Raw genomic sequence first — 26,555 nt, forward strand, 5'->3', positions numbered from 1 at the left:
TTGAGTTTCTACACAGAGCGAATGTCAGAGTATTAAACCAACAAGTATTATCGGTTCACTACGAATGGAATCAATTCTGACGTAGAAACCGTGAAAGTTTAGCCGGATCTTCGGGGAGGCTTCGTACGTGAATATTTGAGAGAAACGGATATCTTTTATGCGTTTATATTTTTCATGAAAGATTTCCATCCGCTTAAAATTGGATCACGAAGATTGAGAAATATATTATACAAAATATATTACTCCGAATTTTTCAATCCATCCTCCCCTTCTACATTTTTAATGCGTGTAAAATCGATAGCTTCTTCTCTCTCGTAAAAAATAACGTTGTTATGTCGTGTTACGGTATCAAATATTGCAATATTCTAACGTGCCGTTTGTTCATATTAAAATATTAGAACACCGAATAACACAATTCTTTAAAACGCTCTCCATTTTTCACTTACGTAGCACTATGAGCGATCGAGAATTTCCGGTTGACAAGTATATTATACATACACATTATCTATGATATTACAAGAAGCACTTTAATCCCCCCGAAGATCTCATATGACGATATCGCAAACGGGCGCCCTGCAGCTGAAACGAAAGTGCTCTCCCGTATTAAAAGAAGAATTGAAAATCATGGAATATTCGAGAGGCATTGTGTAGAAGAGAAAACTCGTTGCTGGTTCTATTCTGTAAAGTTATTTTAACAAGAAGCGTATCGGGGTAAACAAACATTCGCCCCGCACTCGTTTGTTTCTTATATAAATCCGTTGACAGGGAAAGATAGGAGAAGAAGTAGAAACATATAGCTTTCGAAAATCCTTACGAAACTGGACTAATTCTTATCAAGATATAAAACCGAATGCTAGTTTTGAAATACGGATACGTAATCTCGAAGTGCAATCGTTTTATATTGTTGCTCGCGAGAATATAACTGCCGAAATTTGAAGAGTGATAACGATTTTGATAACGCGCTGTTCTGTTTCTATTTTTTTTTTTTAATCGAATATTAAATTAATTTTTTCAAACGTCGAGAACGATTCAAAATTTACAACGCTGTTTGTAAAATTGAATTGAAAAAACATCAATAAGACATTATAATATAATTAGAATAAATATTTTTTTACATTATATATAATTTTTATTATTTTTTTAAATATTGTATTTACATACATTATTATTATTATTTTTATATTATCGAAAAATGTTGCAAACATGTGAGATAATTCCAGAGATCTGTTATCTTTCGTCGCTTGACAATCGCCATTTTAGATATAATTCTTCACAAGTCATAAAAATTCCACGAGATGGAAAAGTTCGGTTGTAACAGTAGATACCCAGATGTCGATCTACAAAGTTTGCGAGAAATAATAAGATTGTGAAGAAAGAAGGGAGAGAAGGGACGACCGCCAAAAAGACGCCTTCGGAGAAGTCAGGAAATAGACAAGGAGCATAGAAGGAGCCAAAGTACGTTCCTAGTTGTTATTGCCAAAAACAAAAGTCGATGAAAGAAAAGAAGATAAAGACGACAGATATAGAGTTATTGTTTTCTCAGTGCGACTCAGTGAGATTCCCTCGTGCTAACTCCGATCGGCTTTAATTGAATAAGTTTGAATTAAATCAACAACGCAGAAGAACGACGCCGTATTCAGCATACTTTGATAAATGAGCATTTTGTCTTTGGTATAGCTGGCAGAATCTTTATTTCTCACCGTTTCTTTTTCAAGCAAGATAACTTCTATCAACATGTGTTTTTATAATCTAGACGCTGCTCTCTTTTACATTTATAATCTATCCCGTTTTACAAGCATTGTGTGAAAATTATGCTAGAAAAATATCAAAAGATACGAATACTTAATCCTCCGCAGCTAACGCAGAAATCTGTAACACAGTTATTGATGTTGAATCTGTAAGACTCATTTAATTAATCATCTAATTAATTTCAAAGAACCAAAATGATATAATTTGTATAATAAAAAATGTATATGAGTAAATTATTTTAATAACTAAGTTTATTTTAATAATAATTATAGTTCAAATTGCAGATGTAACATGAAGAATATAGTTAAACGGATTTGATAGAGTCTCTATCAATTTTGGAGGATTAAAGATTTACAATGCCAAAGCATTACCAAAAACATAAAAATTTGTAGATTGTTCTACTTATTACTTATGTCTGAGTGAATCAAATTTAAGCACAAATTTTTCTTATTGATTTAAAAGTTATTTAATTTTTTTGTTTGTCTTGATTTTTACATAAAATCGCGTTTATAAGACTTATTTGTAAATTTATTGAGAAAATAGCATTATGAGAGAGTTGAATCAAATTTTTTTTATGTATATTAATAAAACTAATAAATATTTATGCAAAAATTTATTTAGATTCATTTACTTTAAGTTTATTTATCTAAAATTGTAACAAAATATGGCGCTACATAAACTATGGTGAACCAAATTTTTGGTTTTATTTTTTTGCAATTGCTTGCAGAGCGTACATAGGACCAAAATTTTTTAGTTGATATTGACTTGTTTTGATTGATTTTTTGACCGATATTTTTAGCTGATGTGCATACAAAACATTCTTAATTATTCGTAACGTATTTTCGAGTATTATCATACCATATCCATTTTGCTTTTAATTAATGAATCTCTAATATAATTTTGAATCTAGAAATCTTTTGTATATTATAAATTTGTTAAAATTTCACATGATCTCTTATTATAATTATTAATTTATTGCTGTTTTAATTTTACTATGTAGGATAATTTTGATTTGCATCAAACAAAAATCATCGGAAACGTTTTAGTTTATGTTAGTGAAGTAAATTAACTAATATTAAAAAAGTCATATTACACTAGTATTTGCTCCTTTCAGGCTGCTTTTTTTAATTTACTCAGAAATATTTTACTCTTTGTGTAGATCTTCATAAATGAATCTCACATGCAAGTCACGGAAAGCTCATTTGAGAGTCGTATGTCATCGTCCACCGCGATGATCGTAGCTGTCACTTCGTTAGTTCTCTCCTGTCCCCGCGATCCATTCTCTTTTTTCGGTATTTGCGCCCGCCATCCATTTTGCGGGTGACGCCTTGACGGTTTTATCGAGCCGCGCTGATCGAAGTAAATTAAAACGCGTCAATCGCCCTACTATTACGGATTCGTTGTCAATGTTGCGACTTTATAATCGGCAATGCGCCTTTACCCTCGCGCGGCATGCCAACTGCGTCGACAGAACAATATGAGAGCTGTCAAAAGAATTGGCCGCATATCTCTTCGGCAATGCTGACACTCTCGTGAACGAGATTCTTCCGTGTCCCTTGCAAAATTAATTAACAGCAGTTCAGAATCGGTCAAAACAACTCCTGCAGTTTCTAGAAAGAAGGGAACTAGGATTGCCGAGAAAAGACAGCTGCTGGGAATTAATATCTGTCGGCCGTCCACGGACGAGAAAAACGACGCTGTCGGACTGGCGTCCATCGATTTCCGTGACGCGCTTTTGCATCCGCGTCGTTACGTCGAACTCGTCGCCAGGCAAGAAATCCGATGCGCCCTCATGTAACAGTGCGCGAGACAGCGTTGCAGCTTGGACATCTTTTTGTAGCTCATCACTCGTGCTTTACACAATGTACACTTCGTACGATCCTCAAGCTATTTTCTAAATTTCCATTGTACATCGAACACTGTTATTATTCGTCGAAAAACATGTAATAATTTAACCTTATATATTTTTCAGATCTCGTAGTTTTTCTTTTACAAAAAAAAAATCAGTGGCAAATTAAAAAAAGTTGATAAGGTAAATAGAGAAAATGTTCTCTATTTTAATTTTAAATTTTTATGGTTTTAATTTCGTTTCGATGTAGTTCTAACAAAAGAGAAAGAGAGCGGCGTCGAAATAAATTCTCATTAAGGACAATCAACGCAAAATTGATCAAAGGATTTACAGTTCACTTGTAAAGCAGTTATTTCATTTTTTCCTTTGTTAAATTGTATGTCATGGGAATGTATACGAAGCTCGGCAAGATGCCGCATGCGCGCCAGAAAATTTATATTTCGAGGGACATTTTTTTTCGCAGAAGTTTAGATATTCCTTCTGCTATTATGCGGCAGAATGTACTTCTCAACAAAGAGAGGACTTGACGTGTAGCTAAAATGCGCGTACACCAACTGACACGATGACGAAGTTTTCTACAAGTTCGCACGGTGCTTATTAATTAGCAAATTCGATGCAAAGCACGTTCGAAACGTATAAAGCACGTTATCCTTTTATCGCACGGTCACTCGATTACTAACTTACCCCTCGAGGACATCGTAAAGCGCCATGATCAAATGTATAGGCGACTCACGTAGAATTCGAAGATTTGCATCGACATAAATAAAAATGCAGGCAAAATGCAAATTACAATTACAAAAAAATAATCAGTTGGGTTCAAGTATTGAGTCCCTACTCTACGATACTTCTTATTCATTTTATTATATATGTATATTCGTTCATGTTCGCGTATAACTTCTCTCTTTGTAAAAATTACAAGGTAAATATCTTAATGATTGAATTAATAAGAAGGAAAATTATCATTTTTTAATTATTACTGATTAATAATTAGTGATATTACAAAAGAAATTAATCCATGAAACTTTTCGTCGGTTATCAAAAAATACTAACATATAAATCTAAAAAAAGAAATACTTAAATGAAATTTCATATATAGATACATTATATCGTACCGATTGTTTCAACTATAAACTGAAATTTTTTAATTTAATTTTCAATTTTTGTACAATCACAAAATACTACATGTTTAGATAAATACGGTACAATATTTAAAAAATCCGAAAGTGTAAACGCTGTCTTACTCAAGATGAGAAAAAGCCGAATGAAAATATAATAGTCCCTTGAAATAAATAATTTTTTTACAATAATTGGCAATAAATTCTTTTTTAGTTTGCTATTTTTCTATTATTATATTATCAAATATTTTAATAATTACAAATATATTGTTGATTTCAATCACTGCACTTTCAATTATTGGGATATTTCCTGTAATATCATTCACAAAATATATAAATAAGCGAATTATAAATAAACAAAAATTCATATCAATATAATTAAATTACATCTTATGAGTAACATTAATTATCTCATGTTTTACAGTTTTCCTTAAAATTCATTTTCGTCAATAAATAAAGCAATCGCGCTTAAACCAAAAGTTGTTTAATCAAACAATGAGTGATAATGACGTTTCCGTATTTCCAACTGAGTGGCGGCAGTGCGCGAGAAACTACCATTTCTCTTATAAATTGAACGCGCATTTCACGCGCAGCAGCAAAGCTCGACCTTCTGTTCTCCTCTCAAAAGGAAAGGTTTGAAAAGAGGAAAAAAAGGGAAGCTCCAGCGTACGGAAAACGTTCCAGCGTACGCTCGCCTCGTCTCGTCCTGTTTCGTTTCGCGCGCGGTTCATATTTTCTCATTTCCCCCACACGAACGGGGAATCCCCCATGCTGCTTTAAACCGTATCTAATCTAAGCAGCAAGATGCATCCATGCACCATGAGTTTCTCGCTTACCAGCGGCCTTTCCCACGCTTCCCAAGCCGCGAGACGTGACAATTCCTCACGCCGTCGGCGCACAACGCTATCCCGCGCATCTCCATTTATATACCCTCGCGAAAATGCGAAATTCCCGTCATCCCCACACCCGCACCGTCATTTCGGATACCACTTACCTTTTGTCGTCGCAGACACGAATCTCAACTTAGCGCCAGTTGCGAATGCGCAGTCACCTTTAACACGCGATATCGAGCGCCGAGATTTTCCCTCCGACGCAACCGTTACATTTAACAAAATGTCCTCGGCGTTTCAGTTGAGAAACTTGGCGATACGCGGGGGAGGATAGAATTTAATGAAGTGTAATTAAGCGGAAAGCCTCGGAATTTGTTTCGAAACGGAATAAAACGCAATTGAGAAAGTAGAGAACGTCTAATATTCATGTACCATCGCATTTTCTAATGAGTGCTCGATGTACCAGCACTGAGAGTTACATAAAAACAAGGCGATAAAGGCGAGCCGAAAGAGTAAAACGAGTTTTCTCTTCCACCATGTATTATAATATAATGAACAACTCTCGCAATGCAAATTATATATGCATACATCATTGCGAGATTCACGTCGGAAATTAGCACGTTGCAGCAACAGGACGAAGCTCTCGTGAAATCGCCCTCGCGACTGAAATGAACGACTTCGAAGTCCGAGCTAAACTCTTCGCAAACGCGAAATTTGTGCGAACGAAGCAGCACGAATGTGGATGGCTGAGTGTGTGTATGTGTGTGCGTAAACGATGCATAGCTTTATTTCTTTACTTCGCTTCGAGTTCTCCGAGCGGAAAAATACGCGCACCCATATTTCCTCCAGGACGAGAATATAACTCCGATTTTCGCGATCTTCCGCCTCACCGATCGCATCGAAACGATCCTATCTTTATGCCGGAAAGTTTCGACGTGTTAAGTGCCAATGAAATATCTCCTTATAGTATGGACTGCGCACTTTTAATTAATTCTTTCATTATGTATATATTTCGTTATATTTTTATTGTATATTTTATTATTTTTTACCGCGTATCATAAGAACTTCAAAAACTCTTAAATTTTCATATTAGTATTTGATTAATCACATTACGACGCGATAATGGCAAAATCATTTAGATCAAAATTTTTGGTGTCTTTGAATTAGTGAATAATAATGAAGTTTGAGAATATTCAAAGATGATGATATACGCATTCAATATAATATTTAAAAATGACTTAACATATTAAACTAAAATCTCGATTTGATTGAATAATTCAAGATTGAAGAATAAATTAGATGAAAGCTAAAAACTCGTAGCTCAGAGGGAATACAGTGATTGGAGCTAAAGTAACTGCACTTCCTGACGATCGAGAAAGTTACCATCGAAGCAAGGTTGTGTAGGAGTGAATCAACGAGCGAGTGTTCAATCTAAAATCCAATTCGCCCTCCACTCTCACCCGCCGTTATTATATGACACATAGATAGATAAAAGATTTATTATGTCTAGCGATCTGCTCCAGATTTATGATAAAATCTGAGTACCATACGTAGACTGCAAGATTTATTATATTACTATGTATAAGTAAAAGATCCGTTGAAATAGGTAGGAATGACAAATGAATTCCAATCGTAAATTCCAATTTATCCTCGTCTATTCATTCTTATTGCGGATGATAGATTCATCCGTGATATAGACACTTCAGAATTAAATCGAATCTTCCGAGTGTTTGAGTTCTTATCATCGTAAACAGAATCGCTTAACTTGGCACCGAGCACGTGCGAAACTCTCCGGCTTGAATTGGCCTGGCTTTCTCGCATCTCCTCACAAATGGAACCGACGATACGGAATGTTTGCAATCGGAAGACCGCATGTGTGCCGCGTCTCTCTTTTCCGGAAAGAGAAGAACGAGATGATATCTGTTTTCGTCGGAACACGCTCGACCTGTTTCACGATTATCCTTGACGATCGCGAGCAGTTGCCTCCTCGACTCAAAACGTTCCTCACTGTTTCTAACATCCGAAACAATTTAATATCAATAAGTAAAACTCGGGGATAAGAATAGCGCTGCATTGATATTACTTCATCATATGTGAAAGAACGTCTCTGATTAAAAAGCTCCTGCGATACTGCAAAACGCGCTTGAATACAATTTTTTTTTTACGTGAAACAGCAAGGAAAATCGATCCGTTTATTCATCTCTTGTCCCAATGAATCGTGTAAGCTCTTACTCGGAAAAAAAAAGAAAAATTCTTTAAACAGAAACTGTTTTTAACTCTTATCTCTCTACGGACGAGAAATGCATATTTACAATATTCACGTTAAAATTAAATTTGGAATAAATTCAGGGCAAATTCGGAATCTCGTAAATCAATTATACTTAAGAATTCAATTTGGAAATGTATGTAATATCGAACAGTGAGAAATATAGTAGTTTTAACTGTGCTAGAAAGGTTGATAGATATTTATAGATTCTTCATTTACACGACATTTTTCTTTTCTTTTTTCTTTTCTTTTTTTTTTTATCAAAATTAGTAAGAAAATTGTTTTTTTAATGACAATGATGGCGCCTAGAAGGTTAAATGAAATTCTTTTTAGAAGGCGTAGAGCGCTTTGAACAGTTTTAAAGTTAACATTACATGAAAGACAGCAAACTCATCTGGTATACGAAATAGATTTTTGTCACGCTTTCTAAAGATAATAAATGCAAGCAATGTTCATGGTTCATTGTTGGGATAGACAAGCCGCCTCTTTTCCGCGATGTCGCGATGCATCAGTCTTTGCGATGTACATGCAACCAGGTCGTCCCGGTTTCAATATCGGCTCGTCGCAAGACGGCAAGCACTCTTGTCTAGTCTCTTTCCCCTCGAGCGGCGCATCCCGTATGTCTCTCCGAACGAGTCGAATAATTCACCTTACGTGCAATTGATTTTCCAATAAACCGCCGACGACACGGCACGAACACGTGCGCGCCCAATGACATGCGCGAACAGTCACAAGCCGTAAAAGGACAAATGTATGTAGAATATCTGAGAATGTCTCATCTCGCGCGTGGGCAATGCATCCGACACACGCACATCCCTATATATACGTCGAATGCACACAGAGTGCTCCGAAAGTATTTATTCTTTGTCGTATTTAAATGACATGCAATCGTATGAACGATTAACATCTCTCTCGTAGACGATGTAATAGAAAATCTAATCCAGATCAACAAGTTTAATGCTTTCTTTATTCTTTTCTTTGCATATAATATAAATAATACGTAGATTGTACGTGTCGAAAAAAATTGATTTCTTATATATGTTTTCCGACGTTTTAACGTTACAATTATCTTGTGACATACAAGGTAAGATGGTACAATTTCGAACATGGAAACAATTCTGAACGAAACAAGATTTGAATCCAATTTTCGAGATTCAAGTTTGGTAACCCTAATCTTATTGTGTGTAAGGCACTAAAAAAGGTAAATGAGAAAAAAAACAAACTTGAATCTCGAAAATTGAATTGAAATCTTATTTCATCCAGAACGACAACAACTACTTGCCTTAGATGTCTTAAATTTTATTTCCACATTTGTCTTTGTTTCTCAGCTTAAGAATACATCAAACAAGTATTTCTTGCTTAATTTCAAATAAGACGACGAGCAAGTGTTTATCTCGTAAAGATGCATTGCTGATTAGTAAATATCCATAATTTTCAAAGCTCTCGTTACATCCGCAATCATGTCGCAGAATTAAATCCGGTCTGAGATAGAACCGCTTTGAGCTTAGGTTTCGCCTGCGGGGTACTTACGAAGCACACTCTGTATACTTTCGCGACCAGGTGAGACAGCTTTATACGCGCGCGATGCCGTAACAAGCGTCACAGTTTTCACGGTGCATTACCTCCGGTATGCATTACACCTCGAAGCAAAATTCGCCAATTATCCTTGTCCTGTTCGCGATATTCTAGCGATAATAGTTCGGTTAAACAAGGGAGCTTTGTGTTAAATTGTTGAGGCAACAATTACCAGCTTCGTAGCAACATCGCAAGCGCGAAGGCAGACACTTTCCGGCCTCGAAAGAGCTAATGGCGATTTGCATAAAAGCTTTAGTTACGGAACTGCGCGCAAAGACGCCGCTTGAGGAGAGAGCAGAAAGAAAGAATGTGAAAACGCTTGATACTCAAGACGAGAGAAACCTGAAGCCCTCATTGGCTGTGCTTGCGATCCCCGAGTAAGCGATATACCGCACTTTCGTTCACTCGTCACGTTCCAACGATTCCGTTCGAAGTCAAGAAGATACCCTTAGCCTATTTTTGCCACTTGATTTTTAGGCAAGGCAACCTGCAGCTACAATAGTTTCGAAATTTTCAGTTATAAAATCATTGATATCCTGATATAAACAAAAAAAATTGTATTTTAAAGGAACGTTATTTACTTGTACATAACGATGCGTATATCAATAAATTGCCGCAAGAGTACTTACTATCATGAACGGTTTCAGGTTTCCAATCACTAGTAATATATTCCTTGAATTTATTCATTTTTCGTGGAAAAGCTTTTCGATGTATACCAAATATTCGTTTTTAGTTGAAAGTAATCATTAAAGTTTAGAGTGTTACGGATAATATAGAAAATTGCTGTCTGAGATCAAATTTTATACATGTTTCGGTTACGTGTTGCGTTGCAATTGGATTTCCGGAGGAAAACCGCCGACTCGCGGCTTCTTCGCCAGTAAACTACGGTTTATACTCCCGTCCAGGAAGAGAACAAATTATCAACCGATAATTTGTTAAGAGAACAAATTTTCAACCGTTTAACATCCGCTACTCGGAGAGCCGTACTGTACTGAGAAGTGTTCATTGCAACTGACGTGAGAATTTGGTTTAATAGATCGGTAAATTAAGAGCGCGTGCTTGAAAAATTTGTGCGAACAAAAATTTTTGCTCACCATCGAATTTCTTTGAAAGCTGCATTGTATAAAGCGAAATAAATGAAATAAAATTTATTTTCTGCTGTCCCTCTTTCAAAGGAAATACAAAAAAATTAATTAAAATTAATAGCAACATATATTGAATTTATAAAATTCGTTAAGCAAAAATATTCAATTCAAATATTGAACATACACTTTGTTTTCTTCTCATCTTTTATGCTCACTTCGCAAATGAGAGTTTCAAAAAGCATGAATGATTCTGAGCTTACCCGATCTCTTATTATTTATAATGAAATGAAAAGGTCGATCGTATTCCGAGCTTTATAGAAATACCCTACGAGCAATTTGCAATATATTAATAATGAATAAGGAGGAACAAGGATAAAGCCAAGCCATTAACCCTGACGAACGACATTTGTTTGTTCTGCCGCAACGTCTTTGGTTTCCTTTCCTACGTTTCCACGGCTGCCGCTTCGCATATTATTTTTTAATATCTTCGAATTACGTATCTATATATATAAATATATATATTACACACATCTATATATATATATATATATATATATATATATATATTCATATTATATATATCTTTCTACACATTCTGTATACTCACATATACGCTGTCTTTCCCTTCGTTCTTCCCTTCGCTTCATACCTATATATTTATACATATTAAACAGCACAATGCCACTGAGATATTACACGTACATACACGCACGCACGCATCATACTCATTGACAAAATGAATATTTTTAATTACATTCACGCATTCACGATTTATCATTGATCCGTCAAAATTAACAAAAGTTCAATTTCAATCGCAAAAGTAAGCAACTATCTCGTCGATTTTTTCGCGTGATATAAAAAATGACTAGATTACAACATCAGAGAGAAGTATCTTTGCACTGTAATATAATTGAGAAACAATTTGCGTAAAGGTATTCCATATAAATTTCTAGTTTTCATCTACAAGATTACATGTTAAGTATTGTTCTTTTAGTCTCCGAAGTTTTTCTTCACTACGGTGCAAAGATGCGACTCCTGATCGCGATCGTTAATCCGATACCGATAGTGTTTGACAACGAGAAAACGTATCAAGCACATTGCACCTAACATTTTTGCATTTCTGAGGGGAACAGATATTATTTTACGGTCGATTTTCGCGAGAACTTCAGCCGTAATGCGTCATTGTCGTGTAACGAGGCGCACTTCTGGAAACGCAACGGTTGTACATCACTGCCTCGGCAGCATCGAGTTAAAAAGCACCCTCATTATTCGCCGTGAACAATGGCGGCCCCGTACAAATGGCGACCGTACGTACGCACGATGACACGATGGTTTCCCGGCGTTCTAGCGACGGTCCAGCGACGAGTGACATTTTTTAGTTGCCGACGTCCAGAACAGACAATCGGCTCGTCTGCTACTCGGAGTCGATGTCAATTCGGGAATGAATCTTTCTGTACCCTTTTTACTTTTATTCTAGCTTGAAATTTGGCGATGCCGGTCTGAAAGAGCATATTGTCAAATTTTTAACATATCTAAAATTTCCAAGTAATATTGAATTGATAAATAAACGTGTAGAAAATATATGCTTAATAGGTAATTGATAAATGAAGTTGTAATCATTGCCGCACAATGAAATATCAACTGCTAGACTTGTGTTCTTTTTTTTTTATTTTTTTTTTTATTTAGAAAATGTTAACGAATCTTGCATTAACTGTGCATTGCGTATCTCCTTGCTTGCGAAATATATTAAGATCCCAGAATTCTGCTATTGATACGGATAATTATTTTTCGAAGGGAATTCTCATATTGTATTAGACCGGCTTATTTTCATTTACCCTGTACGATCGCTCTGTTCTCGCCCTTGTATTGCTATTATTAATTAACGTTACTACCACCTGTCATGCCACGAAGTTCATATCTCACGATGCGCATTTCCGTTGCAATTAATTATCTCGAATGCGGGCTGAGTATCATGAGCAGAGTACGAAGGTTCACGCTTCTCGTTTGACTCTCTCGTAATTTTGCGGAGCTGCTTTCGTTGTTTTGGTAGTTGCAACATGAAAGCTCTCCCCTTTCGTATGTAGCTAAAAAATGTCACCACCCCCCCGCCACCCTGTATGCCTCGATAGTATCTCGCATTTTCCTTTCTTTTCCACGGTAGTTAGCACGAGATACAAACAACCGAAGGTCTCCTGGAAGAAACATCGCAAGAGCGGAAATATTCCAACCTGACGACCTGATGAGGAAACATTGCCATTATAGATCAAAACATCACGGTACTAAATCTTCTAGTATAATTGTAGAAACTGTAATCGCAACAAAGTTTGCGAGAGAGCATGGATTCCTGGTTTAATTACATTAACAATACGTAAACATATAATAAGAATAGATTCTACACATTCCTATCACTATTGGAGCTGTCACTATTGGTTTAGAAAGAGTAACTTGAAACATTGCTCTCTCTCTTTCTCTTTTTCTCTCTCTAAAATATCGAGTTGAAGAGAGATTCTGATATATTCAATTCTTACTAACTGAGAATACGCAGTCTATACTTATTACGTCTATGTAGTAATTTAATGAAATAATCACGTATCGCTACTTGCAAATTATGGCAACGTTTCCTCACCGATTTTGCAACCGGTACATTTGTAGCGGTTTACTGGGGAGTCCTTCAACTCAAGAAGATAGAACGACGACGCACTTCAAAGAGCTCAGGATGTGACCACTCGACGAATCGCGACTCGGATTAATTACATCACTAGTTGCCGTACGACAGGAAGATATTTTACCTGCGCGGATCTAAATGACCGCGGATCTCTCTGTACGAGACATTAACGAACCGAACCGATTAACGAAAGTTCACGTTCCTTTCCGCGCACGGTTAAAGCGGAACGATCCGTCTAATGCTTATTGCACATTGGACCCAATAAGCGATGAGCGACGAGCGACAGCCAATGGCAGCTTTCAGCGGAAAGAACACCTTTGCAACTGTTGTAAAATTCTTTGATGTGATTGGTCTTGTCTTTAGTTCCTTAATGGATCTAAATTATAAACCAATCATATTAAAGAATTATACAACAGTTGCAAAGCTGCTTTTTTTACTGAACGCAGCCATTGAGAGCATTGTTTTACATCGTCATGTGAGAAAAAGTAGAGATTTTATCTGGATATCGCTAATCGCTCATCGCGTCCAATGAGCATAACGCGAATTAGCGGCTTAGCGACGACTGCTATTCGTTGTGAGGGCAAGTGCAGGCACCGTATTCGTCAATCAGAATCCGTGGCGTTTTATCGACCGTAATGTTATTTATACTGTGTTTCCACCGCGATATACTCGCAATCAAAAATCTCCTCTCGAAACGAAACGCGTTGACACTGTCGCTAGAATGCACGATGTTTTTAATTGTAAGATAATACAAGTCTATTGTATCGTTTCGAAGTACACCGAATATGGCAAAATTGTTTTTATTTTGTTTCGATGTTATTTCATGTTTTTATAAATCATATTTTATGTTTTTATAATTCGACAATTACATCTATACAGAGATAAAACATCTATACAGAAAAAACGGTTTATTAAAGTTTCTAAAAGTTTAGCCAGAAATCTGACAATAATTTTATTAGACTATTAGTATAATTATGTATTGTAGAATGCTTAAGAGAATATTCTTGCTTTTACACCCTGTTTTAAAAATGTTTTGTGAAAAAGTATAAACACTATAAGCTTGAAATTTAGTACATTTCTTATTTGATATTTAAATGCTTTTTACAAATTTGTTCACAATGATTTAAGGTACAGAAATTATTTGAGACAAAAAATTCAAAACAATTCTTAATAACAGTTCTGTATAAGTTTATTCTCGTCCTACAATTAAGTTAAAAAATTGATTTTTGCAAAAATGGCAAAGTTTTAACAAAAGTCTTTTATAATTTGTTTGAAAAACTTTGCAAAGAATATTTAAATATCAAAGAATAAATGTGCCAAATTTCAACTTTATAGATTTTATATTTTTTTTTTCAAAGGAATTTCTTAAAGAAAATATAAAAATGAAAATATAAAAATGAAAATATAAAAAGAACGAAAATACTTTTGAGCATTGATGACAATGCTGTAAAAAGTTTTAACATTCTAGCAACCAGTTTGAACATTCTACATAATTATTTTGATGATCTAAATAAAATTATTCTCAAATTTGTATAAAGAATTAAATTTTTAGATTCATCAAGAATCTCGTTCTTTCCGTGCAGTGTTCGGGTTCGCGAATGTCTGTTAGATGTCTAATTGTAAGTTTTCCGCAATTTCTCGATGTCTGGATATCTATTAATGTCACGAAATTACATGTCTTTTTTTCGAAGATTCTTTAAATATACGTGCTGTGCAACTTTGAGCAATTTTTTCTACGGACGATGATTAATTCAACGGATCAAAAGCTTTTTTTTTTAGATTCTTTTTTAAAGCTTCAGGAAACTCTCGGAATTACATTGGAAACATGTTTTCTGTTAAACGCGATGATTCTTTATCCTGTAGAGAGCATAATTGAAATGCAACTCGGTTCTCTTTGATTCGACGATCTTGCACGCGGCACACGCATACGATTTTCTCATTCATAGATTTAACATCGCCTGCGAAGTACATAACTGCAAATTTATACAATTATTCGGAACACGCCTTACACTTTGCCGAAGAAAATTCAAAAATGCGTCATAGAGTTGTGTCCCGAATCGAAACTCCCTTTTTTCTTTTATTACACGCGATGCAATTATAAAAATAACAATTTTTGTCGGGTTCGACTAACTATGGACTTTGTCCAAATCGCAAAGAAGTCACGCAGAACCATTAATTTATCATAAAAAGAGCAAATATCGATTCGAGGTAAGTACTGTCACAGGCAGCTTCTTCAGCTACGTCCGTCATCGACGAAATAATCTTAATATATATTCAGCGGCAAAAATTTACACGCATGCAGGGAAAATGGTGCAAAAAATAATTAAAAAAAAGTATTACATCGTTACGTTTTAACAAGATGGTTGGAAAAGAGCTCTATTTAAACTTTCCATCGCTTTTACCATGGTGGAAAAATTTCATTAAAATATTTTTCTCAGTTTTCTTCTTTCGTATTACTTTTTCTTCCATTTTCCTTAGCCATGCGCATACGATATACCGTTCGGTATATTCGGTATATTAGCTGCTATAAACAGTGTTATACTATAGACGTCAAGGACGCATTACGTCGAAGAAGACTTGCGTTTAATCACGAAAAGTCGCGCGTTACCGCGTGAAAATTTCGCGAAAATCACAGAGAGAAGGCGTTGTAAAGAGTGGGTGGAGTAGGACAGGAGGAAATTGAGAGAAATTAAACATCATCCTCTCGCTTTCTCCAAGGAACCCGGCGCTTTTAGAACACTCGGATAGAATAACGCCGCGACTTTAAAAGCGATTGAATTTGACGGAACACCTCGTTGCACTTGCCCCCATTTCCGCGGCCTCTGATAATCGCGATAAAGACGAGCCGTTGTTCCAGTTAGGTCGACGGCGCCGTCAACTTGAATTTCCGACGAGCACGACGGCGAGGAGAATCGACGAGCCGTTCCGCGTGTCTTTCCGGGGAACTCGATTTCCGATTCGTCAAATACTTAAAAATACCCGGCGCTCTCCGTCTATCCGTCCGTGTGGCGCGAATAATCGTAGAAAAAAAAAATATACACGTTTCACACCCGACGAATAATTTACACACATGTAGATACGCGCGCATACATGAACGCACATAAAACACGCACAAACAAAAACGCATACACCATATACGTATAAACGCACTCTCTCTCATTCGCTTCTTCGTTTCTCTTTAACGCAATATAAGTCGCGATCTGTTCACTTGCATGAGTCGATATTATCGATATCATCGAGGCACATTCGGTATCGTTAACTTTCCTTTTTTTTCTGCCATCCTTATTGTCGTCACACCATCACACTGGAAAACGTTTACATCTCTTGCGACAGAGTACCGATGCAATCTGACCGATTTATTTGTCTCTGGCGAGCTTCTCTTCTTTTTTATCGTTTCTTTGTTTCGTCACCGTTTGCCGCTGCATAATTACCAGAGAATCAATTTACACTTCTGTCTATATCTGTCTATGTCTTATTCTCTTTCTCTCAATCTCTAAGTCTATTTCTCTCTACTGTCGCTATCCTCTTTATCTCTCTCTCTCTCTCTCTCTCTCTCTCTCTCTCTCTCTCTCTCTCTCTCTCGCTCTCTCTCTTTCTGTCCTGGTTTCTTCATTTTCACCTTGCAAGCTGCTGGTTCGTTGGGTTTTCTGAAAGTGCCTGTATACTCGGACATTGCCTGTAACACTTATGCTTTCCACATATCTACGTTACGTATACACGTGTAATGTCTGTTGGTTGGTGTTGATATGTTTCGTACAAACGGTATATATATATATATTTTTATATATATATATGTATATATATATATATGTATATATAAACGTGTATTACCTACATATATACTATATACATATAAGCAGTTATTTGATAACGAGCAGTAACCTTGTGCACGGATTACGGATGCGATATCATTGAGAAACGTTGCTGCGTATGATGCATATTTCGGCGAACTCGACCTAATTAATCGGGACTCGCGTGCCACGTGTCGGCCACGTGCGGATCTTGTTGCTTTAAAAGAATGGTAAAAGAATGCAGACGAGTATGACGGCGCCGGAATTGCATTGCTAATGGCGCTCGTGACCCCTCTCTTCTCTTCTCAGAGATTGCTTTGTTAAAATATTCTTTAGCACTCGGTACTTCTCATTTTGGAGATGACCTCGCGAACGTAATGAGCGTCGCGTGTTGCAATTTCCATATGACTTCTAATCCTCCGTTCTAAAAACCTCCGTTTCTATTGTACGCGCGAGAGAAGCTCTGAAATTGATTATTCTCTTTGTAATATGAACAGAGTCTCAATTCTACTTTAACAGTCATAAAAAAGTTTGATTGTCACAGAGTAAGATATTACGGAGATAACGTTTCGTTCATTTGTTAGATAATGAATACAATCTCGATTGTAGGTCAGATCGAAAGAAATTAATTTTCTGTTCACGCATTTGCATTATCAGCGTTTTATAAACATTACAATATTTAAATGCGCGAGAGAATGTCACCTTTTTCGGTTCGGATTCGGCTCTCGCTGTACTTCAGGTCGCGATGCGAGAGTTTCGATCTTTATTACAAAACAGTGACAATAATTACGAGACCCGGTCGCGCGCAATTACGCGGGTGTATTAATTCACGCTTTATAGACCGTATCTGTCTTCATTCCCGTTCCCAGGTGGCGATATTTAGCGCAATACGCTCCAACACCTGCCGACATTATCCCAGGCAAATGGAATCAGCTTGAGCTTCCGTCCATCCTCTCTTTTTCCAGTCCACTCTCTCTCTCTCTCTCTTTCTCTCTCTCTCTCTCTCTCTCTCTCTCTCTCTCTCTCTCTCTTCTTCTCGACGCTATGCCTTCCATTTTATCACATTTTCTGTCGGTTTCCCGCGGAATTCTCTAGCGGTCTATCTTCGACCTCGACATATCCCATTACTAACCACTCATCTCTTTCTTTCTCCTCTCTTTTCTGACTTTTTCTTACTCTATTCTTCTCATGACTCTTCCTCCATCTTTCACTTTCCTGCTTCCGCCTGTCCCTCTATTTCAAGACGATGCGTACCCGTGATAACGATTTATCGGGACAAGAGGTAAGATTCAGATCGTGCGAAGCGAGATATCGCAACCGTCGACACTTCCACTCGCGGGCTTTATCAACTCTCGTTTGCTGCGTAGGTCGTTTTTGCTTCTTGAAGTTAAAGGTACCTAAAGTAACATCTACGATAATCAACCTCGCTCGTTTATCAGTCATTAAAAAAAGGGAGTTGATAAAAGTCACTACGCGTTAGATCTCACGCTTGCGAGTATCTCACCAGGGACTGTCATAAAAGGGCTTTCGCACTAAGGACGAACGGAATAACTCACGTGAGCAATCGTGCTGAAATATTCATCGACGATATACTCCGTTCTTGATGACCGAACTCTCGTTGAAACCGCGAGGAACCCACAGGTACTCTCATGTTAATAAGGATCCCTAAAGGACATCGCGAAAATCCGCTCAAGTAAAACACAAAGAGTGTAAAATTGAGAATAAATTAGGCGACGAGGTTCCAGCAGACGTATCGTAAAAGGGCGTTGCCGTTGAATCGGGGAAATCTCGTATCGGTCGGAAAGAATAGCTCCGCCGAGATTAAGGGATTAGATTGATTTCCGGCGCGAAAGAAGAAAGAAGCAAAAAGGTTTATATGACTATCAGCTGCGAGAACGATCCTTAATCTCATTGTTCAATTTACAATGAAAATAATAAGAGAATTAATCAGTTAGCTGCAACAATAATAATAGCGAAACGAATAATTGTGCTCCGAATATTAAAAGATATTATAGAATGTTATAGAATATTGTAGAATATTTGTGATAAAAAGATATTTGTTACTGACGGAACAATAAAGTCGGATCTCCATTGTCACACAGAGATGGATGACACGGATAGACAATTCCTTCCGAAACAAGATCGTGACGCGGCCTCCTTATTCGTTGGATTTACATAATCCATAATTTTATCACGAAGTCGACGCACGTACGGATCCAATCTTGGTGCCAGCGAGACCCCCCTATCACACGCTTCCACGCAACGAGCAGTTTTAAAGTTCACGCGAATTTCTTAGTTTGTGAAGAATGCAACGATGAATCGGCGCGGAGATCGACGCGCGAATTTATTGGGAAAATCGGTTAATCGTGAATTTTCAATTGAACGGATAACCGCATACCGCGTTTCTCTGGAATTCCACGTATTCGCAAGATGCCGTTAAATCCTCGCGTTCGAAGATGAACAAGCCGATTTAAGGGATCAGCGTGAATCGATTTGCGAGATTTCTTGGATACGAATCGACGAATGAACAAAGCGATTTCGTCTGTTTCGAGCATCGACACGGCCGATTGCTTTGCTTGTCGGTTTATCGAGTAAATGGCAGCATGTTCAGCAATCGGATACACGTTGCGATTCTACTAGATCGGCTTTTCGAGTCCACGCCGATTTATCGGTCAGTTCAGTAGATCGTGCGAGCCCTTTGATCTTTGGAATATATCGACTCTCACAAAGTCCAATCTAAGGCTGAAAACAAACGACTTGGGCGCACTACCGGTGACGATCCTTTCCATCCCTGAAGAAAAACGATCGTTTGGATGAGAAGTTAAGATAAGAAGTTTAAGAAACGGAAATCGTTTTGTCATTGAACGTAATTCATCTGGATTTTTGTCGCGCAGACGACGTGCACGCGTGCGAGGAGCTTTACTTCTTGCCGGTGATTAAAGCCGATCGTAATTAATGGTACCAAGTCGTCTATCACATTAGCGAATCGTAAAAAAAAAAGTACGTATTCGTTCCCGACGTTTAAGGATTTATTTATTACGCACGAAGGGATCCCTTGTTTATTCGAAGCATGAATGCAATGAGTTTGTTTGGCATTTCTGTTCCACATACATAAATATTTCGTCGGTGGATTTAATATCTTCCGACCGTGCCGCGATCATTTCCATATGAGGATTCGGAGTGATCTATTACAAAGTGCCCAGAATTACGCTCGCTCCGACGCCGCGTTTCGTTGGAAAAACAGCGGCATCAATTTGCGGAGAACTGCCGGATTTCCCGGGAGCCGTCAAGGTTGTTCATCTTCTCTCACCGCGATCTCTATCTCCTACATAGACGACTCTGCGAAAGCCACCCACGTATTCTGTCGGATTTCTCGCGAAGCGCCGGTTCGGTGGCGCCGTTGAAATTCGCGCGACTTCTGCGAAATTCGTCCGTAAAGTCTGCAATGGTTGCGACGAAAAGAGGGAAGGAAAAGTAAAGGGGGGCGGCATGGAAAATGTTTGCATCGCGGCCGGTGGTAATGGTCGCAGTTTTCCAATCAAATAGTGCACAACGCGCCAAGTTCCGCGAAAGCATCGGCCTCCGTTTTTCCTCTCGCGGAAATTATCCACGTTTTCCTTGAGTTTTTCCTACTCGCGGAGATAATACCCTCTCGTAGAGAGAGATCCTCCCTTCCTCTCAAGAAACGATTTTCGAAAACAAAAGAAGCTGTGAAGGAAAGTACATACGGTCGATCGATCGATCGGACGATTGATCGGTCGGCTTCACTCACACATGCACGTCGTCTACGCCGATATGCAGAATACGAATACCAGGCGGGTGTGTGTGTGTGTATGATGTTGCAGGTGTGACCATCCTGTTGTCACAGACGGTGTTTTCCCTGCTGGTGGCCCACGTGTTGACGCGAACCTCCGAGGCGGTGCCACTTATAGGTACCGATCCACCTTTCCTACCTACCTACTTCGACAAAGCTAAATTCGACGCTGTGAGGAGTTTTCTTGTTCTTAACATGCAAACAATTGAAGCTTAAAACGACAAATTTTTTCCTATCTTATTTCATATTTTTGTACAATTTCGCGAAATAAAATTTATTATAATCTCTCACAATATTTCTCTCTGAAAAATATCAAAACCACAGAAATGTTTGCGTTATTATTTTCTAATTACACTGCGCATTCATCAAAACGGAATAAAACTCACATAATGTAACTTACGTTTGCAGTTCAATCCGAGATACACGTATGTCTTAATTTTCGTAATATTTGAGTTAAAAAACGATTGCTATTCTATTTTAATTTACATTATTTTTCCTACGATCATGTTTTAATACGACTTTATTCATTATATTCATTTTTATCTCGCGAGAAGAAGGAAAAAGGCTACGCGTTTGTCGAAATAAAAGACATTCGGCTTTTCAAAATTCATTTTATTTCAAATTGTTACGGCCACGACCCTTCGAGCGCAAGGATATCGGCGACTTTATCAAATAGCGGTTTAGATCGGGATGGATAAGAATCATAGTGCTTGATCGTGCCGTTCTGTAATACGGCGTCTGCAATGAGATTTTATAAGACATGAAACTTCAGTTTTAAGACTCAAATCATAAGAAATTGACCAATAGAATGTGAGGAGAATGGTCGGCTACGACCATTGCTATTTTCTTATAGCTAAGGTGTAAAATTTAAGTTTTATGCCTTAAAATCTCATTGTAGACGCCGCTTAACTCAATCGTCCATCATGAATCAGTAAAATTGGCAAATCGTTACGCAAAAATTTTATTCCTATTCCCATGTTCACGTTCGACCTGCTTGACTTTACTAAACTCGCATAGTATGCGGCACGCGATCATTTGTAAATATGTGGAAGATTTTAAAAGATCAGTAACTCGAAAAGACTTTCGAGGAAACACAAATATCAATCTTCGCGAAATCCCGATTGAGCATTGCAACAGTCGAATTGGAAAACTCCTCGCACGTCATATCCTCTTTCATTCGTGACAAGACCGTCTAGATCCTTTCTTTCTTCTTTCCTAATGCTTGTCACAATAATGCCGAAAACAGGCTCAGCCGCTATCGAAATTAAAGAACAATTCAAAATCATTTCTCGTGCGATCGAACGAGTGATACAAATTGTCTATTCTTATCGTTCGATAGCGAATACATTTCTAGTGTCGCTTCGCCGATGTTCTCAACAAACATAATAATGGATCGAATTAAAATAGATATATTAATGAAGTTACTGTTATTTCCATAACAATAATATAATTATACGTATTGTTAATTAATAATTGTCATAAATTAAAATTAATATTGACCCATTTCAGTATTTTAAGATCTTTTAATAAAAATAGTAATTAAATGTCAATGCATTTTTCCCCTTGGATGGCATATTTTATATTAAACAATACACGTGCAGAATTTCGTGGAACGTAAACACAATCTGGAAAAAAGAATCATACATATTCCAGTCATTATTACTCTGATTACCCATTTCGTGATTATACGTATAACAGAATTAGGAACGTGTTTGATGAGAACTGAAAGGTACGTGTAATTTGTGTAATGTAATAAATTCTGCGATATGATATTCTCAATATCGTGTCTATCACAGGAAACTTAAGTAAACGACGCGACGTGAACGAGTGAATACACATGAGAGGGTGTATATGATTATGAGTGCGAGACGCGAGTGGATATGTATACGTTACAGGCAATGTCTACTGAATGTAATCACTGTTTACACTCGTCTTTCATATGAGTGTGATGCTTGCACGTCATCAGGTAAGACCCGACAAACGCGGCAACTACAATCGCAATCTTCGCAATTTTCTTCGAAATTCCCTCAAACATCTTATACTTACACTCAACAGCAAGAATCTATCCTGAAGTATTGAACTTTACTTTAAGTTACAAAGCACGGTCTTTTTTTTAAACCTTATTGCACTGTCGAATTCGTAAACTGAACGGAAAGCAGTTTCCGTTATAAGCTATTCGGTTCGCTCTCTTCATTTTTATGTTTTCCCATATTTTTCATAGCTTAGTCATTGTTCAAGCATCGATGTCACTCATCGACACAACCGCAACATCGACACACGATACACAACAACATACGTTTCTCAGTATTCAAACAAATTTTCTGGAAACACAATTATGGTTAATAAAATAATAGCTTTTTTAAAATTCTAGAATTACAGAACTTGCTCTCTACGTACAACATTACACTAAGAATTTTAAAAAATGTGCGGGAATAAATTTCTTCGTATAATTTTAAAATCAGGAATTAGATATATTTTCTATGGAAATACTAGAATATTCATCCAAAAATCAAGTAACATTTAAGAGCTAAGAACTACTGCATTAAAGAGCTATTCTAGCCATTTTTAATATAGTAGCGATGTTACCCTTTCCACTGGCCAAAAACGACTGTAGATTGCAGGAAGTATCAGATTGAAATGCAGAGAATATGGGAAGGTCAAGAAACTTGGTAATTACGTCCTAGTAACAAGAGATAACAATTATGGAAGGATTAAACTGCTTAAGTGTGGGTTTATTTCGCAATCAGGCTGTGTCATATAGATACCAACTTAGATTGCGCGATAGAGGATACCGTAAGATCGAGTCAGGTTGCACTGATGGAGTAACTTTGCATCAAGTAAATAAAGAATATAGGATCATTTAATATTCAAAACAAAAAAGAGTAACTCGTTACTTCTTGAATAATTTCTTCAGTGCTTGACGGTTGAAAACTTTTCTGTACTGTGATATAAATTATTCTCTATTGCTGTCAGCATTCACTATAATTTTATTTTGCGATGTAAACGTATAATTTATACAAATATTTGTAAATAAATTTCTCTGCAGTGTATATTCTGCAAAAAAGCTTATGTTTTTCAACAATAGAAAGAAAATAAAATAAATTTTCTATAATCTCCTAAGTTAATTAAAAATCTACATATTATTAAACTTTGAAAGTTTTTTTATGGTTTAGTTAGCTAATCTTACTTTAAGATCCTCGCGACGACTTTATAATAAAGCGTAATCTTTACAATGACAAATTACCGCGACCGCATAGTCCATCAAGTATACTGCTAATTATGTCATGAATTTTTATGGATGGCGAATCATACGGAATAAATGTTCCGATAAGGAACTCGGGGAATGAGATAATTGGCTTGTCTTTCGTCGCGTCGCGTCGGAAACGAATAGAATACGGTACCTATTCAACGCCGTTTTTCCAAGCGTTAAAACTTTATGAATCATAATCCAGAAGATGGCAAATTACGATATTTTACAAGTGCATAGCTCTCATAAACTTTCGACTGTTTCGTGATTACAAGGCAACTTCGCGCCGCCACTCTTTTATCAACCGTTTCAATTCGGATTCCAAGTTCGCGTTCCTTTGAACGCCGCATATTTCCCTAGCGAAGTTAACCGGTTCATGAATGAAAAATGAAAACTGATCTGCCATTTTATTCGCAGTTAACTCCAAAGGCATGCTACAAAGCGTAATCAGCTTTAATTTGTGTCGTTATATTACCAAACGAATTCCATCCAACGTATCACGTTCCTTCAAGAGAATACTTTTGCTCGCTTTCAACAAAACTTATAATACCAAACGATGAGACGTTTCTATATTTCGTTTCTAAATAGAGACTGTACTTGTTGCCAATCTGAAATCGCGGAAGCAAACATCGTAACGAATTGCTTTCAAGTCCGTCGGGATTAAAAACATGCGACAAAGATACGACGAAAAGTAGGACAGCTCGTAAAAGTGCAACAGAGCGTTTCATTCTTGCTTCTCGTATACTCGAATGAGATTTCACTCATCTTAAAAATCCGTCAAAAGTACATTGAAATTTCTTTTTCAGTGAGGAATTTAATCTTCAAAACAGCTTCACAGGCTGCCCGAAAATTCGCAAAACAGAAGTAAAAGTGCGAGCACTTATGACGACCCTCTTCGTCTCTCTATAAGAATACTTATAGCGAGTGCAGCGCGCAGAAATGAATGGAGCAGCCAGTGGAAATTTAAAGGCTCATGTAAATTTAAAGACACGAATGAACGTATAAGCCACTTCGGCCAACATATGCTCGCGAAAAAATTCTCTTCTGGCATTCGACATGAATTTCGCTCAACGTTTCATCTTCAATCTTCTGCTCTCTAGCCCCTCATCCACTCGAAATATCACCATGCAACCGGCTAATTCACAATTATTTCGCGATCGTCTATTTCGCGAATGCATGTTGGATTTTCGACGCGATCACGCAAAAAAGAATGCGTATGATGTTTAATTTAATCGCGCTGGGAACGTTGGAATATAAATGCCATTTCATTATCGGTGCAACGCGAAACATTTGTATCATTGCCGCATCAACGAAATCCAATTTCGCAAAAACAAGTGCGACGAGTACCTATAATACTCACAAGCGTGATAATCGAGTAGAATGTATAATAATGTGAGTTTAACATTGCACGTAAAAATGAAACGCGCGTATGTTATAACTTGTAATTTATTAATTCTAAGACCAATATTTATACACAAAAAGAACGGTTTTTTTTATTGAGATACCTAAAAACTTAACTACATACAAATCTGAAAATAATTTTGTTGAACTATCAAAATAATTACATAAAATAGTCAAGCTAATTGCTGTCAAAACTTTTTTATAACATTGCTCAGCATGCTTGAGTTTTCTACTATAATTATTTTGATGGTCCAACAAAATTATTTTCAGATCTGCATCTAAATTTTTGGACATTTCAACAAAATTCTTTCTATATAAAATTGGAATGTCCTGGATATAGTCGGTTCTTATTTCAAGATTGTGTTAAGTAATATTTTAATATGATCATATGGCTCTATGATTGATTTACGACATTTTATGACTGTACTTAAAACGATTTTAAATATAAGAACCTAACATAAATCCCAGTAAGTTTCAAGTTTGCATCGAATCATTTTATTTCGTATCTTACAATTATATCAGAATATTATTTCTATTCAGTGTCATATTTTCAGTTATTCCGTCTGTAATAATTAATAACATTTTCAAAAACGAGAAATTGGAATGTCCTGGATATTTCATATTTAATACTGGTATTTAATATTAAATATTATAAAAGCTGGAACATTTGTTTAAAAATTCTGAAAAAGACAAGTTCGCTTGAATGAACAGGCAGTAAAACTACGTTGTTTAATTGCTTCTCGAAAGTTCAGCAGAAAGCATATTATTTTCAATTATTTATGATTCAAAAATTGTTCACGCATTCTTATAAAAAATTTATGGAGAAGCGGACTATAGAGAAACGAGGAGAAAAAAAATTCTATTTGCCAACAGGATAAAAAAAACTGTGTATAGATACGAGTAAATATTTGAGTGAACCGAATTAGTAGTGTCAGATTGGATTTCGAACAATGTTTCAATGTTTCTCGAGCTCCCGCTGGGCCTATCCTTTTTATTTGCAGCAACAATAGCAACTGTGGCGACAAGCGTGACGACAAGCCACAGAGCAAGCCTTTATTGCGATAAAAAATAAAAATGGCTGAAAATCTAAATATTCAAAAAGGTAACGTAGTTTACAATCATCGTATTATTAACGCAACATTTGCAAAAATAAAATAAAATAGTTGAT

General features: G+C 36.7%; 1 protein-coding gene and 1 long non-coding RNA gene across 6 annotated transcripts in view; both read left to right on the forward strand.

Moving 5' to 3' along the window:
• nAChRalpha6 (nicotinic acetylcholine receptor alpha6) overlaps positions 1 to 26,555 on the forward strand; it is a 264,238-nt gene that overhangs the window by 198,707 nt on the left and 38,976 nt on the right. The window lies entirely within an intron of this gene.
• LOC147909887 (uncharacterized) overlaps positions 1 to 26,555 on the forward strand; it is a 41,753-nt gene continuing 15,198 nt past the window's right edge. The window contains exon 1 of the long non-coding RNA XR_015544785.1: positions 1 to 26,489. This is a non-coding gene — a long non-coding RNA (uncharacterized LOC147909887). The remainder of the gene's footprint in view (positions 26,490 to 26,555) is intronic.

Source organism: Acromyrmex echinatior, chromosome 4 (genome assembly GCF_024713525.1).
Source record: "Acromyrmex echinatior isolate Ae372 chromosome 4, ASM2471352v2, whole genome shotgun sequence".
NCBI classification, from domain to species: domain Eukaryota; kingdom Metazoa; phylum Arthropoda; class Insecta; order Hymenoptera; family Formicidae; genus Acromyrmex; species Acromyrmex echinatior.